The sequence below is a fragment of the Nymphalis io genome, chromosome 7 (assembly GCF_905147045.1).
Source record: "Nymphalis io chromosome 7, ilAglIoxx1.1, whole genome shotgun sequence".
Taxonomy (NCBI): domain Eukaryota; kingdom Metazoa; phylum Arthropoda; class Insecta; order Lepidoptera; family Nymphalidae; genus Nymphalis; species Nymphalis io.
In genome coordinates, this window is record NC_065894.1 from 12759266 (window position 1) to 12777556 (window position 18291).

General features: G+C 36.1%; 2 protein-coding genes across 2 annotated transcripts in view; both read right to left on the reverse strand.

Annotated features, from left to right (window-relative positions):
• Positions 1-18291, reverse strand: part of LOC126769487 (uncharacterized) — a 1339673-nt gene that overhangs the window by 50381 nt on the left and 1271001 nt on the right. The gene's annotated exons all lie outside the window — the stretch shown is intronic.
• LOC126769542 (Na(+)/H(+) exchange regulatory cofactor NHE-RF2-like) overlaps positions 1-18291 on the reverse strand; it is a 408391-nt gene that overhangs the window by 25739 nt on the left and 364361 nt on the right. The window lies entirely within an intron of this gene.

The following is an 18291-nucleotide window of genomic DNA, read 5'->3' on the forward strand; positions in this document are numbered from 1 at the left end:
TTTAAAACTGTTTAAGAGAAAACGTTACCTGGAACGACAGGACTTCATAAGAAGATGAGTGCTTGATATAGTAAGATTTAATTAAAACTTCAGTTAAAATCTCTTCAAGTTTTATGAGCTCGAATACGACTTTACCATTTATATGGCGGCTTTAACATAATCTCCGTAGGAGAGATTTTATTTATTCATTCATTAATTGATCTAAATTTATAGTAATTTTATTGTCATTTTACTGTATGGAGTTCTACAAATCTATCATACAAAGTTTTCTTAGAATCAGTTATAGTTTTGTCAGAATATTTGACACTTGGAAAGCGTCGGAGCGATATTTTGAATCATATATCGTATATACACATACTATCGGACATATACATATGACACCAACGAAACCATAAAATAGAATAATAATACTTATTATTCTCCTGACATACCTATCAAACAACATACATTTTTTATTTATAGTATTATTATGAAATATAATTTTAATTCCTGTTTTTATGTAATATTTCTAAGAATGGAATAAGAAGGGTCGTCACTTGCATTACTGATTTATGTTCTAAATAGCTGCGACTCGCTATTTTATCCACGTTAAATTGTTTTTACGTATATATGTACGTAATCTTTAAGTTATTATAACTTTTGATAGATACAACCGATTTTGTTGAAATAAAAACTAATGTGTGCCTTATTCTTGCCTATATTAACTAAATTATTAACATTTGAATTTAATTGTTATCAATAATGAACGAACGAACGAACAAATAATGCTTGTTTTCGTTTTGACAACTCGGAAATATTCATATTAACTCAATAAATAAACTATTTTTAATTTTATAAATAAAATGAATTGTGGATACAGACAAAGTTGATAAAGATTCGATGTGACCAATATGTATTAGATGGACAACAATTTCAAATACTCTTATTATTTATTTTGAAACATAAAAAAATTGAATAGGTATTTGTACGGTTTTCTTAAATGCAAAGAATACACATTTGTACGCTCGTTATGTTTTTTCAATACTTTAGGGAGCGTTAGACACCGTTTGTTTATCAGTTATTAATCTCTGTTGAGATACCGGAATGAATAATGACCAGTGGTTCAGATTAAATACTTATGAAAATGTATAATGATGGTAAGTACGAGTGTGTAGTGATAGTAATATAGACTGCCTCGTTGGTCTAGTGGCTAGATATAAGGCCGCAGAACCCGAGATCCTGGGTTCAAATTCCAGGTCGGGCCGATAAAAAGTTAGTGAGTTTTTCAGTCAAAGATTCTCAGTAGCATCCCGGAGTCTGGAAGTTGGAAGTGTGTACACTCCCGTGCCTCAAAGAGCACGTAAAACTATTAGTCCTGCGCCTGAACTCTTTCCGGCTGTGTCGGATTATGAGAGTGAGGGAATAGAGAATGCACCTGTGTTTGCGCACGTACTTGTGCACTATAATATGTCCTGCGCCGATGGCTAATCTGTTGAGATTGGCTGCCGTGCCTGAAATCTATTAGGAGGACATCAACATCTTCAAATTTTGGTTAGTAAAATTATTTATTTTTTAGCTTTTCTTCATATTGATAAAGAAAGTAAGTTATAACTTGTATACGCTAAATTCTGGATAAAAATTTAAATCTGAATATTATAACCATAATGATCTTATTTTTTATCTTTTTCTATTCTCCATTTATTATATTTGCGTATCATTACCAATGAATTATTCATTTAAAAATATAGTTTTAGAAATTATTGTGCACCTGTGGGTATTTATGCAACTTCAAGTAAGTCCCTACAATTTAAATAACTAGTCTTAAAGTATTAATACAAAAAACTGACAAAATGCAGTAGATAAAAATACAATGGTAACTGGCACAATTGCTTCGTGTATCTTGGTTGACAAAAGTATTAGCCACGTTATCTGTTCTTAATACTTGCACAATAGCGACAGATTAAAAAAAATCCTTTACAATACAGTAACGGTGGTCTCGCTCATTCGACCAAATGCTAATTCGTTTACTTCTCTTACAAGGTAGAATTCATTCTCGTCTTTTATTATTCAAAAATGTTCAATAGAAATACACTTTTCTAATTAAATAAGTGATAACGAAGTAACAGCCTGTAAAACGTCCCAATGCTCGGCTGTGGTGCAGGTGTTGTAACGACTGGGCCAATTTCATTCAATCTTTTATGATTAATAGGTATTTTTAAAACGTTAGTTATTAAGCTACCTACATATACTAATATTTAAACTTTCCTCCTTACTTATGTGAAACATGAAGCTTTTGTCGCATTAATTAAACAACGCTATCGTACAATAAAATCTTAATGCTAATTATTAAGAATTCTTTATTAGTTCAAACCTTTTTGTGAGCATACTCGTGTACCTGAATGTATGTAAGTAATTTGTAGATATATATCTTGGCCAATCGGATATTCTAATTGGTTATTTGATTGCAATGTTTTATTCTTTAGCTCCTACGGAATTTCAGTAACTACACGTTAAAAGCCTTCCAGTATTAGATAACATAGCGACAGCTGTCACAAAATTATATTATATAAGACGCGGTGTGATATTTACATTAGATATTAAAATTATGAGGCAACATCAGTCAACGGTAACACCTGCCTGTGTTGCGAATATTAATCCTTTAAGTGTGGGCACTGACCATACTCTACAAAAAATGACATGCATTATGCCTTCTTATACATACAGCATCTTTATCCGAAATAATATTTTTGAATATAGATTCTAACGAGAAGAACTGACAACAAACTCAATAGTTAAGTACTCTTTTCCACCAAGTTAGTTTTTTTTTTATTTAGGTATATTAATAATAATACTTTATTGTTATCCAATACATACATATTATAAAAAGTAGCCCTGACTCCTGAACTGGCGTTACCCGTGCGTCAGAAGTCAGTTCCATCCCATTCAATTATTAAAAAGTATTACAAAGGGTCTTATTACTAATTATTGTAATTTAATCCAAACCGTGTGCGCGTGACTGCATAAATGTGTTGTGTTGTAATGTGTTGTGAGGTAGTTAATAGTTTCTCAACGTCTTCATAATTAAGTTGTTTTAACCATGTTTTAGTTTTGCCTTTTAATTGGTAGTTATTAATGTCCTTTATTCTTGAAATTGAGTATTTTTTATAAAATCTAGGTAGGATACTGTTATATTGTTGCTGTGCAAATTTACTTTTAACTTTATTGTAAGGAAATCGATGGAATATGAATTAAATACAATTAAATTTATTAGTTATCCGGTATGAAAATCAACGGATACTAATGTTTTCTTTATAATCGATATAGTCTTTTATTAAGTAAATATTTTTTCTTTATAAATTAGTTTTTGACATGCGATTTAAATTTATTAATAGGTCAAGTAAATTTTTTTTTTTTCTACTGACTTTGTTTATTTCATTACATCAACTAAATTTATTTAATATTACATTGAAACATAAATATTATATCTAAGTTAACATGTTTTACACGTTAACACAGAAATATAACAATGTCAATTTTTTTTTTATTGTTTAAGTCAAATTTAAAATAGTACCACCCAATTCCCACCCGACGCAAAGCTGCCCATAATGCAGGCTGCATTTCCGCGCTGTACGTTTTTTTTACAAGAAGTGTTCATTTATTATTATAAGAATTACCGAACTGTGGAATATTATTTGTTGTTAATGTCCCAGGAAGGTTTTCATTTATTAAGTTGGTTACATGGTAATGTTAATAAAAAACAATTAAATTTGTACCTATCCTGCCTGTAAATCAACAAATATTAACTCATTGTGGTTGTGGTTCAAGCTCCACTTGGTTCTTCGGATAACGGCCTTATATCTACCAAAATGCCACAGGCCAAGCTGCCGCCATCAGCGGTATTCAAACGTCGCGTTTGGTTTTTTTTTTTTATAGAATAGGAAGGCGGACGAGCATATGGGCCACCTGATGGTAAGTGGTCACCAACGCTCTTAGACATTAGCATTGTAAGAAATGTCAACCATCGCTTACATATCCAATGCGCCACCAACCTTGGGAACTAAGATTTTATGTCCCTTGTGCCTGTAATTACACTGGCTCACTCACCCTTCAAACCGGAACACAACAATACCAAGTATTGCTGTTTTGCGGTAGAATATCTGATGAGTGGGTGGTACCTACCCAGACAAGCTTGCACAAAGCCCTACCACCAGTACTATAAGTCGGCAGATTGAGACGGTATGCGCGATTACTATGCGTCAATCCCATGGAAGGAACGTTGCTTCAGTGGGAATGACCCGACAGCTAGTGCCACTGCTGTTGCTGATGAGATCATGTTAGGAATGGAATACTACATTCCTAGCTCAGATCTCATCAGTAGGGGTACGCGTAACCGTTGGTTAACTCGTGAATGTGCCGACGCTGTATCATCTAAGCAGGCGGCATATCGCGCGTGGATCAACGGCTGCGTTAGCGGGGCACCTAACATTGACTCACTGAAAGCAAACTACAATAAAAATTCCAAGTCCTGTAGGAAGGCATATACGAGAGCGGATGCACAGCGCATTGTACAGATTGGTCATGACCTTATTTCGCATCCTAGGATACCTCGCATTGCAAAACAATTTCCACCGCTCAGAAATCCGGACGGATCGCTAGCTCACAGTCCGCAGGAGAAAGCCGATCTCCTGGCTAAACTCTTTGCCGACAACTCCGTGATCGATGATTGTAGTGCGCTGCCACCAACAATACCTTCATATGGTCACACGATGCCTGACATCAAAATCAGGCAAAGTGATGTGCGTGCGGAGCTGCAATCACTTGATATACGGAAAGCTAGCGGTCCCGATGGAATACCAGCCATAGTGCTGAAGAACTGCGCGGCGGAGCTGTCTTCTGTGTTAACGCGCCTGTTCCAACTTTCTCTCTCTTTGAGATGTGTGCCGGAGGCTTGGAGAAGAGCTAATGTGCAAGCGGTTCCCAAAAAAGGGGATCGGTCTGACCCGGCAAATTATCGACCAATAGCTATCACCTCAGTAATTTGTAAGGTGATGGAACGGATTCTTAACAACCAATTGATCCATTACCTAGAAGATCGCTGTCTAATTAATGATCGTCAGTACGGGTTTCGACCAAAACGGTCCACAGGTGATCTTCTAGCGTACGTAACACACCTCTGGGGTGAAGCTATCGACAAGCATGGAGAATCGTTGGCTGTCAGCCTCGATATCTCCAAGGCTTTCGACAGGGTCTGGCACAGAAGTCTTCTCTCCAAGCTACCGGCATATGGTCTGCCTGCTCAGCTATGCACCAGGATTGCCAGCTTCCTACACAAGCGTAGCCTTCGTGTTTTAGTAGATGGTTGCGCTTCACAATTCTATGTAGTGAATGCTGGGGTCCCCCAGGGATCTGTGCTATCTCACACACTCTTTCTTTTGCATATCAATGATATGCTCTCTCTTGGGAACATACATTGCTATGCAGACGATAGAACAGTGCATGGTGGATACCACGGACGCGCAGTGGCTGGGCGGACGGAAACTGAGGAGAGGCGGGAGAATCTTGTCATTGAACTCGATAGGACATTAGAGCTCACCGCCAAATGGGGTTCTGATAATCTTGTTGAGTTTAATGCCAAGAAAACACAGGTTTGCGCTCTCACAGCGAAAAAGTCACCATTTTCCCCTCTTCCCTTCCTCTGTGGCACACCGCTGATGATAAAAAGCAAAATCGCCATGCTGGGGATGGACGTTCGCTGCGACATTAGTCCAAGGGATTACATCGAGGCTATTATAAAAACTGCTTCACGGAAACTCGGAGTTCTGAACAAGGTGCGGCGTTTTTTCACGCCACAACAACTGTGCCAGTTATACAAAACACAGGTACGGTCTTGCGTTGAATATTGCTCGCACCTTTGGGATGGCTCCGCTAAGTACCTACTGGAGGCCTTGGACCGGTTGCAGCGACGTGTAGTACGCATTATTGGCGACGTAAAGGTCACAAACACCCTTGAACCTTTACAATTGCGTCGCGAGTTAGCAGCACTGAGCGCTTTCTATCGACTGTATCACGGCGAGTGCTCTGAGGAATTATTCTCTCTAATTCCTGCTTCCCCCTTCCTTCTTAAGTCCACGCGAGCTGGTTCTCGATGTCATCGCCTAACTGTGACATCAATTCCATCGCACACAAAGAAATTTGGCAACTCCTTTCTGTGTCGCACTACCAAAACATGGAATTCCTTACCAGCTCACGTGTTGCCCTCCTCTTACAACCCGGGTTCCTTCAAACGAGGCGTGAAGAGGCATCTTGCGGGCCGGCAAGGCGGGCTAGTACAGAACATTCTTCCCGACTGTACTGGCCGTCGTCGCGTTTGGACTCTACTACCACTTACCATCAGGTGGAGTAGTCATATGCCATCCCCGCGCATATATAAAAAAAAACTCGTATTGTAATATATGCCTATTTTTAACATGTGATTTAAATTTATTAATCAGCAAAATTTAAAATATTCGCTAATAAATGCGGAAAGATAAATGAGCTGACGTCATATTTCAGTCATTTCGGCTATCATCATAAAGCTACTGTAATGACAAAACTGTGTACTGTACATAATAGCACAAAAAGTTATATTTCATTAGTATAATATTCATAGCTTTAATTTATTCTTGGTATCCATAATATCCTCTATAATAAATAATAATAGGTCCTTACATATGAAATTAGTGTTTTGTCGTACTGACCACTTTGATCTGAAATATCTCCTTTTTGGTTCCTTCTTCGTCGTGACACTCTTGTCAGAGCGGTCGTGGTCGCCATGAAGTATCATGAATTATTCGGCGCAGATGTTATTCGCCTCACGAGCCTTCGCCATATGTCCCTGTTAGTGGTAAGCCTCGTGCATTCATGCAAGGGACCGCCAACAGTTGTTTTTATTTGGTCGGTCCATCGCATGGGCGTCCTTCCACGTGGTCTGTTGCCATCCACCTTGCCTTGAATGACAAGGCGCTCTATGGAGTTATTTCCTTGCCGGGAGACGTGTCCAAAAAAAGTTAGTATGCGCTTTCGAACCAGCGCCGAAAGACGCTGTTTGATGCCGAGTTCTTGAAGAATGGAGATATTGGTGCGAAATTCGGTCCACGAAACTCTTAGCATTCGTCTCCAGCACCACATCTCCAAAGTATCGATCTTCTTTTTTTCGACTTGCCGCAAAGTCCACGTCTCCGCAGCGTATAGAAATATGGGGAAAACAAGCGTTTTTACGAGCCGGATCTTGGTTGCTTTGGTAATGTTTCTGTTCCTCCATATTTTCTTCAGCTTCTCCATTGCATTTCTCGTAATTGCCATACATCGCTTGACCTCATCTACGCATCCGCCATTATTCGATATTAAAGCTCCCAGATATATATAGGATCGGACGACCTCACAGTTCGCAATCTGAGTGATCTCAGGCGAGTTTTTTTTTGCCCGGTCTACAATCATCATCTTCGTTTTACTGCGGTTAAGCTTTAATCCGAATTCTTGGCATATGCGCTCCATTTTAAGAAGCAATTCTTCCATATGAACTGCGTCAGACGCAAACAGGGTCGTGTCGACGGCATAGCGCAAATTTGTAATCTTGCGCCCACCAACTGCAACACCGTCACTCCAGTCCTCAAGCGCAGTGCGCATTACCAGTTCTGTGTAAGCATTGAACAAGAGCGGTGATATAATGCATCCTTGGCGGACTCCAGCGCTGGGATGAAAGTCTTCAAATAAAACATCATCCGTCCGCACGGATGCAGTCCCATCTTCGTAAAGACGCCTAAGAAGATGAACTAAGTGTTTCGGTGTACCCATGTCCAGTGACACCCTCCATAGTTTGGGCCATTTTACTGAGTCAAATGCCTTTGAGAAGTCAACAAAGCAAATATAAGTAGGCTTCTCTATTATCTGGCGAACAATGAGGATCTGCTCACGTGTACCCCTTCCTTTTACAAAACCGGCTTCTTCTGGTGCAACTTCCTTGGACAGAAAGTTCTTCAGTCGTTTTAATTTATAAAACTTTATATATTTACTGGTGGTAGGGCTTTGTGCAAGCTCGTCTGGGTAGGTGCCACCCACTCATCAGATATTCTACCGCAAAACAGCAATACTTGATATTGTTGTGTTCCGGTTTGAAGGGTGAGTGAGCCAGTGTAATTACAGGCACAAGGGACATAAAATCTTAGTTCCCAAGGTTGGTGGCGCATTGGATATGTAAGCGATGGTTGACATTTCTTACAATGCCAATGTCTAAGAGCGTTGGTGACCACTTACCATCAGGTGGCCCATATGCTCGTCCGCCTTCCTATTCTATAAAAAAAAAAAAATTCATTTAGCTGGTACATTTGAGTTTTGAAAACAGTCATTCATTTGTTTTTTCCTCATTATTTTTTTCTTTGGCGTCGTTTATTACCGCACAATGAAAAACATGAAATATCGGTATATTAACGAGTACGAGTTCTACCGCGGCACCAGCACTGCAGAAACTGCTCGAAGGATTAATGATGTGTACGGCGCTGGTATCGCAAAAGAAAGCACTGCGCGTTTTTGGTTTTAACGTTTTCTTTCTGGAAATTTCGACCTTCAGAACCAACATCAGTTTGGTGGACTAGCGCCGGTGTCGTTCTCTACAGCTTTCTAAAATCTGGCCAAACGATTACGGCAGATATCTATTGTCAGCAACTGCAAACCATGAAGGAAGAACTAGCATCTAAACAACCGAGATTGGTCAATCGCTCTAGGCCACTGCAGCTTCACGACAACGCAAGACACACGCTGTGCAATTAAAAACCACTAAGTTAAATGCTACAATTAGAATGTCTGCGACATCCCCCGTACCCCCCGGGCCTGTCTCCAACAGATTACCATTTTTTCCGGAATTTGGACAACTTCTTACAAGGAAAAAAATTCAACTCCGATGCGGAGGTCCAAACCGCCTTCAAAGAGTTTATTGATTCTCGCCCCCATGGTTTTTTTAGTAAAGGGATCAATGAACTACCTATGAGATGGCAAAAGTGCATAGATAACAACGGTGCATACTTTGATTAATTAAATATAATTTACAATAAAAAAATTACTATATATTCCTCCCGTACAAAACGCCAATTTCATATGTTCCTTACATAATATATATTTTATTGTATAAGGTAACAGGTGGGCGAGCGGGCCGCCTGGATGGCAAGTGGTTTCCACCGCTTACAGATCGCAAATGCGCCACCAACCTTGTGCCTGTAGTACACTGGCTCATTCACCCAGAAGGGCTTGCTCACCCAAAAGCTCTACCGGCAAGTAAATATATAGATATAGATATAGCTATGAAGAAACGTTTACAAAAGTACGTTTTTATGTAGGTTTATTTAGATTTATAATCTAAGACTATTATTTATTACGAGTATGAAATTTAATTAGCGATTTAGATAATAATAATAATAATAATAATAAATAACTTTATTCACTAAAAAAGAAACAAAGACAAACAAAATTAAGGTACAAAACCATAAAAAAAGAGTTAACAATATCATATTTCATCATATCTATGGGTATGCGAATCTTACAATTCAAAAACAATTTCGTTCATGTCTCATATCAAATAAGCCCCAACCAAAACACAATAGAAGGCATCGGCTTCGACCTTATTTGTCTTAGACTTGCAAGTACAAACTACATTTTACATAATTGTATCGGAAAACAATAAGTGGTTATTAAAATGTCTTTTTTTTATAAACAAAATGTCTCACAAATCGGCAAAGCGTTTTGTTCGTCTCCCGCCGAGTTTTTGGTTTATTGCAGGCGAAGAAGATAACGCAGCTATTGTTCTCAGAGAAAGTAGAGCTGTTTCAGAGAAAACGTCCCGACGGGAGAACGGTTGCACCCTTTGTGTCATTGCGAATATTACAATGCAAATGATACAATTCGCATGAACGTTTCAACTGGTTCGTAATTTCGCAATTTCACCAAACGCTCGACATTATTTTAAAAGTACTTATTTTATAATGTTTTCTCTTTTTAAATTTTATTTGTTTTTAAAATGGTGTTTACATAAAAATAATAATAAATTAATTTGCTACGGAAACACTAAATTAGCGTAGAGACTAGCTTACACGACTTAAATTACAATATACCTACCTGTTTACGCCGAACTAATATCGGGGATCAAACGGTAAATGAAACTAAGGAAGAGCTTTCCACTGTTCACACTATAATTTATTTTGTCTGATCATTTTAACAAAATCACCTTTACATTATATATATTCAGTAGCGAATCTAGACAGCGCGATTCAGGAAACTGACAGATTTTATTACCGCCATCTATACATACACTACCTACAGAAGGTATTTTAGTAATTTGAATAATGTATAATTTAGATTATATTAATAAAAGTAAAGACCTCTACATAATATACTTATATATTTCAAAAATAATATAATCCGAAATTTGTTTAATTAGGAATAATTATAAATATACTGTACAATATAATTGTCTGTATTTGGATTTGATTTTGTATATTTAAAGTGCTATATTATGTAATCGCTTTGAAAATGTTGCGTGTCTTTCTGTGGCAATCATTTGACCGAAACTTAAAATAATATTTGCAAACGACTCGTGCCAATGTGTTTCTAAGCGAGATTCACGTGTGAAATTTTATTATCGATGATTAATATAGATCAATACAAAAATAGCATTACGAAATAACAATAAATACGAGTAGGTAATCAAATTCGATTCCTTTTAGTTTAGCTATTCACGGCTTAAAATTAATTGGATAAGTTTAGCTTATCTTTTCTAGACATCGCATACCTTTATATATAGGAGCTGCCCGTCCAGACGTATGTTCAAAATATTAGGTAATGAAAGATTTATTTTGAAGAACCAACATGTAAAACGGGCAGCAGAAGCCTTCTCGAAGCTATAACTCTTTTACCGCTAGTACCTGGAAATTGAAGTAGGCAAACAAGTAGTAATAAAATTCGCCGACGCACTTCTTTTTTGAATAAAATATAGGCTGGCCATTAGCAATTTACGACATCATTGTTTACATTCTCCGAGAATCTAAGAAGCATTGAAGGGAGCCGAAACAAAACATAATTGATGTAGTTGGCAACTTAAGCTTATAATTTATGATGTTACCCTAATAATAAGCAATAGTTAACGTGATTTGATGTAAAAATATCGAAAATTATCTAAAACTCCGATTCGAGTAAAAAAGTAATATATGGTTAATTTATTGAGAAAGGTATATACTTATAGTCTATAGCTCGTAGACAATATATATGTGACGTAATGCTATGACACATGTTTATTAGAACACATAAAATGTAATTATATCTCTATATATATAACTTACCTGTGTATATCTTTGAGTAAATAGTATGTCACTGATCGCAGAAATTTTAAATACTTTTTTGTTTGCCGGCTGTAGCTTAGATTCCTAGTAGTGAGATCGTCCACCCATATGGGTGCTCCATACAGTGCCATGGAACACACCACACCGGCGTATATGGGCCGGCATGGTGATTCCGGCCCTCCCACGTTAGGTAGGAGGCGGCTCAAGACGGCAGCGGCATGGATGAGCTACGTGCCCAGTTGCACAAAGTATTGCCCGAAGCTCCATCTTCCATCCAGGATCAGACCTAATATCTCATCTGGGCCTTCACCACGTGGGACATGTATCACGGTCCAGACGTGGAATATAATAAAAATGTTTTATTATAAAGATAAATAAAACTTGTCCACGCGGTGATGATTTATAGTGTAATTACTTTCAATTTTGCTTTATATACAATACTTCTAATATTGATTTAAGTCTTCAATATAAATAATAATAAATAATGTAATATGTAATTATAACGATCAAAACTATGTACCTACATAGTTGATAAAAAGGCGTGGACACAGTATTATTTAGCTTATTCATCATCCCCTAAAACAAATGCATCGATTTAGTTATTATTAATAATAAAGTTGCATTTAGAATTTTTAAAATTTATTAAAAGTTATTATAACTTTTCTTTTAAAATTTCTAAAATAAATAAAAATGTAGTGTCTGTCTCTCAGTTTGCCGGGTCTAATCGCCAAAAAGAAAAAAATAATTATTATAGAGAATATTCTGATGTACTGTTTGTCTTTAAAATTATCATCCAAATCCGTTGTATACCTATATAGGTAGATAAGTATAATTACAAAAATTATTTTCAGGAAATCATTGCAATTCTTTCGAAATGTGATAAAAAGCGTTATTTTTCTTCCGTTAATATTTTTAGGCTTTAGGACTTGGGCTTTAGGTTATTGCTTAATGTGTAATATAAACTTAACACGGCTTAAACCGTTGGGCACTGTTAATAATAAATACATGTATAAAGATGTATCCTGCACGTACTGCTTATTACTTCATTGTATAGTAAATGTAGTAATCGATAACTACCGCATTGTGTGATTGTACAGTTGCAACGCGGAAATAAGATGCATCTGTTATTTCGGAACACATTATCCAAAATGAACTCTATTGTATGAACTCTAAATAGAGTTAAAAATTGATTGTGCCGCGTATGCTTTGCTAGAATTACATTTAAGGTAATATAAGTTTTATTATATTGTGTTAAAGAATGAATTATAATGGCACAGGTTACGTGTGAATGCCCACGCGCCTGCCATTTGTGTTAACCCTTTACAAAACTTAGTGGTCGGTTCGACCATTTTGTATTGTTGACATATTTCAAGATGGATGGTATAACTGTTTCACAATAATGTGTGTTTGATATCTATTTTATTTTCCGTTAGTGTTTTTTTGGACGGCAGACGATTTAAATTCCATGAATTTCAATTTGAAATAACTTCGAAGAGATACACTGAATACGGTTTTGTCACGAACTTTCTATAAATGACTTTTGTATATTTAAATGTGTTACTTCGTGAAAATTAACAAAAATAAATTAGTAATGAGTGTTTAAAAATATTTTTTTTATAATTTGGTTTAATTACTGCAATTAAATGAATAGTAATCATTTCAAAAAGTATATTATTCTATATTTAAATTTTCTTTTTCGGAAGCATAAAGCTTAATAGTCCCTTTCAAATTAAACTTATTTAATTTTTTTAAAGGCCCTAATGGTGAGTTCCCATAACAGATAATGATGTCCAGCGCGTGCTTTGATAAAAGTCATCGAAGCGTCATCAGGGGACCAACTGATGCGTCTTTCTCGTAACTTCCGGTCGAAATTTTGCAATTATATAAATAAAAACCGACGGTGGTCCTACATTGATCCCGTGACAGGAAAGGGTTATAATACCTTAAACGTTTCAAGTGAGACGCATCTACAATTGGTCAAAAGATTATTCAAAAACATGAAAAACCAGTTGTTTGGGTTGATGCATTACTTTAAATATTGTCATTTATTGAACTTTAGCTTCCGATATGTATTTTTTCAAATTTTCAATAACCGATAACGAAATTTCGACGTTCAGAACTAACCCCGTGGACGGTCGGAGACAAAAGTTGAAAATGAAGAATTAAAGGCTATTGTGGAAGCGGATCCATCACAAAGCACTTCAGAGATAGCTGCAGTCTTCGGGGTAAGTGATAAAACTGTATTAATTCATTTCAAGCAAATCGGGAAAGTAAAAAAACTTGAACGATGGGTACCTCATGAATTGAGTGAATCGAACTTGCAAACACGCGTAGACTGCTGTGTTACTTTGCTCAACCGACACAATAATGAAGGGATTTTAAATCGAATGATTACTTGTGATGAAAAGTAGATACTGTACGATAATCGGAAGCGCTCGTCGCTATGGCTAAACCCTGGAAACCCAGCCAAATCCTACCCTAAACGAAAATTGACTCAGAAAAAGTTACTTGTGAGTGTTTGGTGGACTAGCGCCGGTGTCGTTCACTACAGCTTTTTAAAATCTGGCCAAACTATTACGGCATATCTATTGTCAGCAACTGCAAACCATGAAGGAAGAACTAGCAACTAAACAACCGAGACTGGTCAATCGCTCTAGGCCACTGCTGCTTCACGACAACGCAAGACACACACTGTACAATTAACAACCACTAAGTTAAATGCTACAATTAGAATGTCTACGACATCCACCGTACCCCCCGGGCCTGTCTCCAACAAATTACCATTTTTTATATATATATATATTATATATATATATATTATTATATATATATATATATATTATTATATATATATATTATTATATATATATTATTATATATATATTTATATAATATATATATATAAAAAATGGTAATTTGTTGGAGACAGGCCCGGGGGGTACGGTGGATGTCGTAGACATTCTAATTGTAGCATTTAACTTAGTGGTTGTTAATTGTACAGTGTGTGTCTTGCGTTGTCGTGAAGCAGCAGTGGCCTAGAGCGATTGACCAGTCTCGGTTGTTTAGTTGCTAGTTCTTCCTTCATGGTTTGCAGTTGCTGACAATAGATATGCCGTAATAGTTTGGCCAGATTTTAAAAAGCTGTAGTGAACGACACCGGCGCTAGTCCACCAAACACTCACAAGTAACTTTTTCTGAGTCAATTTTCGTTTAGGGTAGGATTAATTACTGCAATTAAATGAATAGTAATATCCTACCCTAAACGAAAATTGACTCAGAAAAAGTTACTTGTGAGTGTTTGGTGGACTAGCGCCGGTGTCGTTCACTACAGCTTTTTAAAATCTGGCCAAACTATTACGGCATATCTATTGTCAGCAACTGCAAACCATGAAGGAAGAACTAGCAACTAAACAACCGAGACTGGTCAATCGCTCTAGGCCACTGCTGCTTCACGACAACGCAAGACACACACTGTACAATTAACAACCACTAAGTTAAATGCTACAATTAGAATGTCTACGACATCCACCGTACCCCCCGGGCCTGTCTCCAACAAATTACCATTTTTTATATATATATATTATATATATATATATATTATTATATATATATATTATTATATATATATTATTATATATATATTTATATATATATAATATATATAATTTGGACAACTTCTTACAAGGAAAAAAATTCAACTCCGATGCGGAGGTCCAAACCGCCTTCAAAGAGTTTATTGATTCTCGCCCCCATGGTGTTTTTTAGTAAAAGGATCTATGAGATGGCAAAAGTGTATGAATAGCAACGGTATTTTGATTAATTAAATATATTTTACAAAAAAAAAAAAAAACTTTATATTCCTCCCGTACAAAACGCCAATTTCATATGTAAGGACCTAATAATAATACATTTATTGTTATATGGTTCTTTAAGTAAAGCTTCTTTGGATGCGATATGAATTAAATTTCAATATAGTATAAGAGCAACGTTTCTGTATGTAATGTCTAAGTGAGTTCCAAACCTTCTCTCCTTAATTAATTGTTTAAGTCGAGTCTTTACCTAGCGATTGTTAAGTTAGGTACTTAAGTCCTGTGTTTGACAGAAAGTTACTGTCTAACACAGACGGGTTGAAAAATGCTTATCTAATTATGTATTTAAAAATATAACATTTATGTTACGTTCTTATAGCTCACTTCTCACACATACTTTTATCACCGAAATTTAGTTGAGAAGGTTTGATTTTTGATTTTTTATGTGAAAGTTTGATTTTTAAAGACGTATAAATTCGTAAGTACATATTTTTTAATTGTTAATTTTAAGTGCTTAGTGATAACTTGACGGTGTAATTATTTCAGTAAATAAATAAAATAAACTCAATTCACAAATATCAACGTTTAATTTGTTCTTGGAGTGATGTTTAAGATTTATTTACTGATAGCTTTTGCGTCAGTTTCGTGTTAAGCAGAAAACTCGGACGATGTCACTATTGTTTACAGCGACCGCATTGCGATAAATTGAACACAACTCGCTCAGTCTATACAAGAGCAAAGAACAAAGGTTTCGAATTAAGATAAAATTGTATAAAAGGCAAATAAAGGTTCTCAAATAACAAAATGTACTCAATTTGCTGTAATTTATACTAAGTAAACATGTCGCACGCGACTTTGTTAACGCTAACAATTCATAAGGACATTTTTTTGATCCCGCTATAAATATATGACATTAAGAGACTGTAACTGATTTAAATAATTACTAATTATATTTCTTTGCTTATTTTATTCCATTGGACATTCCTAACTGTAATATTTGACTTACTCCCAGCAAAATAGTAATAGAATCCTATTGTTTAAGGGGAAATTTAATATTTATGTCGCCTACAGTCCCGTTACGAGTCCCGCAGGTAGAGGATTACCCCTTCCACAACACCCTTTTACGCCCACAAATGAGACAGACGCGTTAGAAAATTGCATTCAGTGTTTACTGACTATTTGTTCAGAAAACAACACATGCTAAAAAAATGGCTTTGTGGACCCCCTACGCAGAGGAACCTTTGGACTTAACTACAAATGTTAAACAGGAAGTCTCACCAGACAGTACCTCAACACCTGGTTCCAAGGTTCCTGACTATAGATATTCATCAGAGCCACCGAGTTTAGAACATGAAAATAGATCTTACAATTGTTATGAGTACAACATCCCGCCGTCCCAAATATCTCCGGTCGAGAGTTGGAACTACAGAAACGCACCTTCAACATCGCAATCAGAGGACTTAGATGTCGACTCGCTGTCTGATGATGCCGAGTATCAAGCCTTTGAGCAGGATGCATTTCGAGCTATGGCCGAGAAGAATGGAGGCAGCTTACTTGGAAATAATCCGAGAATGAGGCGAGCGGTCCAGAGGAATCGAGACGCTGACGACTCGTACAGGAAGCAGAGAGAAAAAAACAATTACGCGGCGAAACAGAGCAGAGACAGACGAAAGTTAAGAGAAGTTCGTCACGCGTTTCAAGTGACATATCTAAAGAAAAGAATTGCGAAATTAAGGCCCAAGCTCAGAGAACGAGTATGTCAACCTTGTCAACAGCAGGGTCGGTTTTAAATGATTGAAAGGCAATTTGATTGTGAAAAGTGCCGTTGAATTACGATTTTATAAATAATAGTAAATATGTTTTTGCAGCTTCCTAGTATCTAAAGGCTTATTGTAAATTGTAATGCGATAGAGTTCGATTAATTTTTATGTTTAAAGTATATCGTCTTAATTAAACTAACGTTGTTTTATTTTTAAGCATACAATCTCACGTCAATTATAAATAAGTCATTATTAATTTCTATTACGTATATTAAATAAATTACGCGGTTTTTTTAATCAAATATATATGTATAAGTATTATATTAAATTGGTTCTAATTGTTTTATTAAAGAGTTACCCGCCTAAAAAAAGACTTGTTCCACCACGTTGCTTCGATGCTCGTTGGTGGGTGCACATAGAGCAGATTACCGGTTAAGATTAGTTCTAACCACTGGGCCATATCGATTCAAAAAAAACTAGTAGACTCAAAAGCATTATTTTCAAGTGATATAATCTGTCTGTCTATGCACATATCAATCGGATGTCATCCGTTCAATTGTCATTAATCACTAGACAGACATAATTATATAAAAGTATTTGTATTAATTCATGATTCTCAGACGTTATTCAATAAACTACGTCATCATATCGAATGACACGAGCCGCGGTCGTGTGTAGTTACAGATTAAAATACATCAATTGATCGCTCGTTTTCATTGGTCGCTGAATTATAGCGTGGGTATGTTTTGTTGCCATCTTAACTTTTAATAACCTAACTGTTATTATAAAAGCAAAGTTTATTGTTTTTTACGATTTCATTTCTTAATTACATAATCGATCGTCGTGAAGTTGCATACACGTTGTAAGCGGTACAGTAAGGGAGCGTATCTAACAATGCCCCACCCCTCAAATGCGGGAGGAAAACGTTCACGATATATAAAAAATATTACTTCCTATTTAGTACATGTGACAAAAATGAAAGTAATATTACTTCCTTCTTGCGCTTTATTTTGAATCGATATAAATATATAGAATCTCGCCGATATATATATATATATATATATATATATATATATATATGCACGAAACGTCACTCTCTATAGAATGGTAGTGCTGATTTTAAATCTGAAGTAGATTATTGTGGATCCTAAAATCCGGCAATCAATTTGACACACTTGACCCATTCAAACTATCAATCCTTAACACTGCAAGACAAGTACCTAAATATGGTCTTAGCTATGTATTTATAGGATTATAAAACACACTAATAGGTGAGGTATATTTAACTTTTCGAGTGCGAAGTCATGATCTGTAGTGCTAGTCAAACTCATAATATAAATACGAAATTTGTCCGATGATAATGTAATTTGACACAGAAAT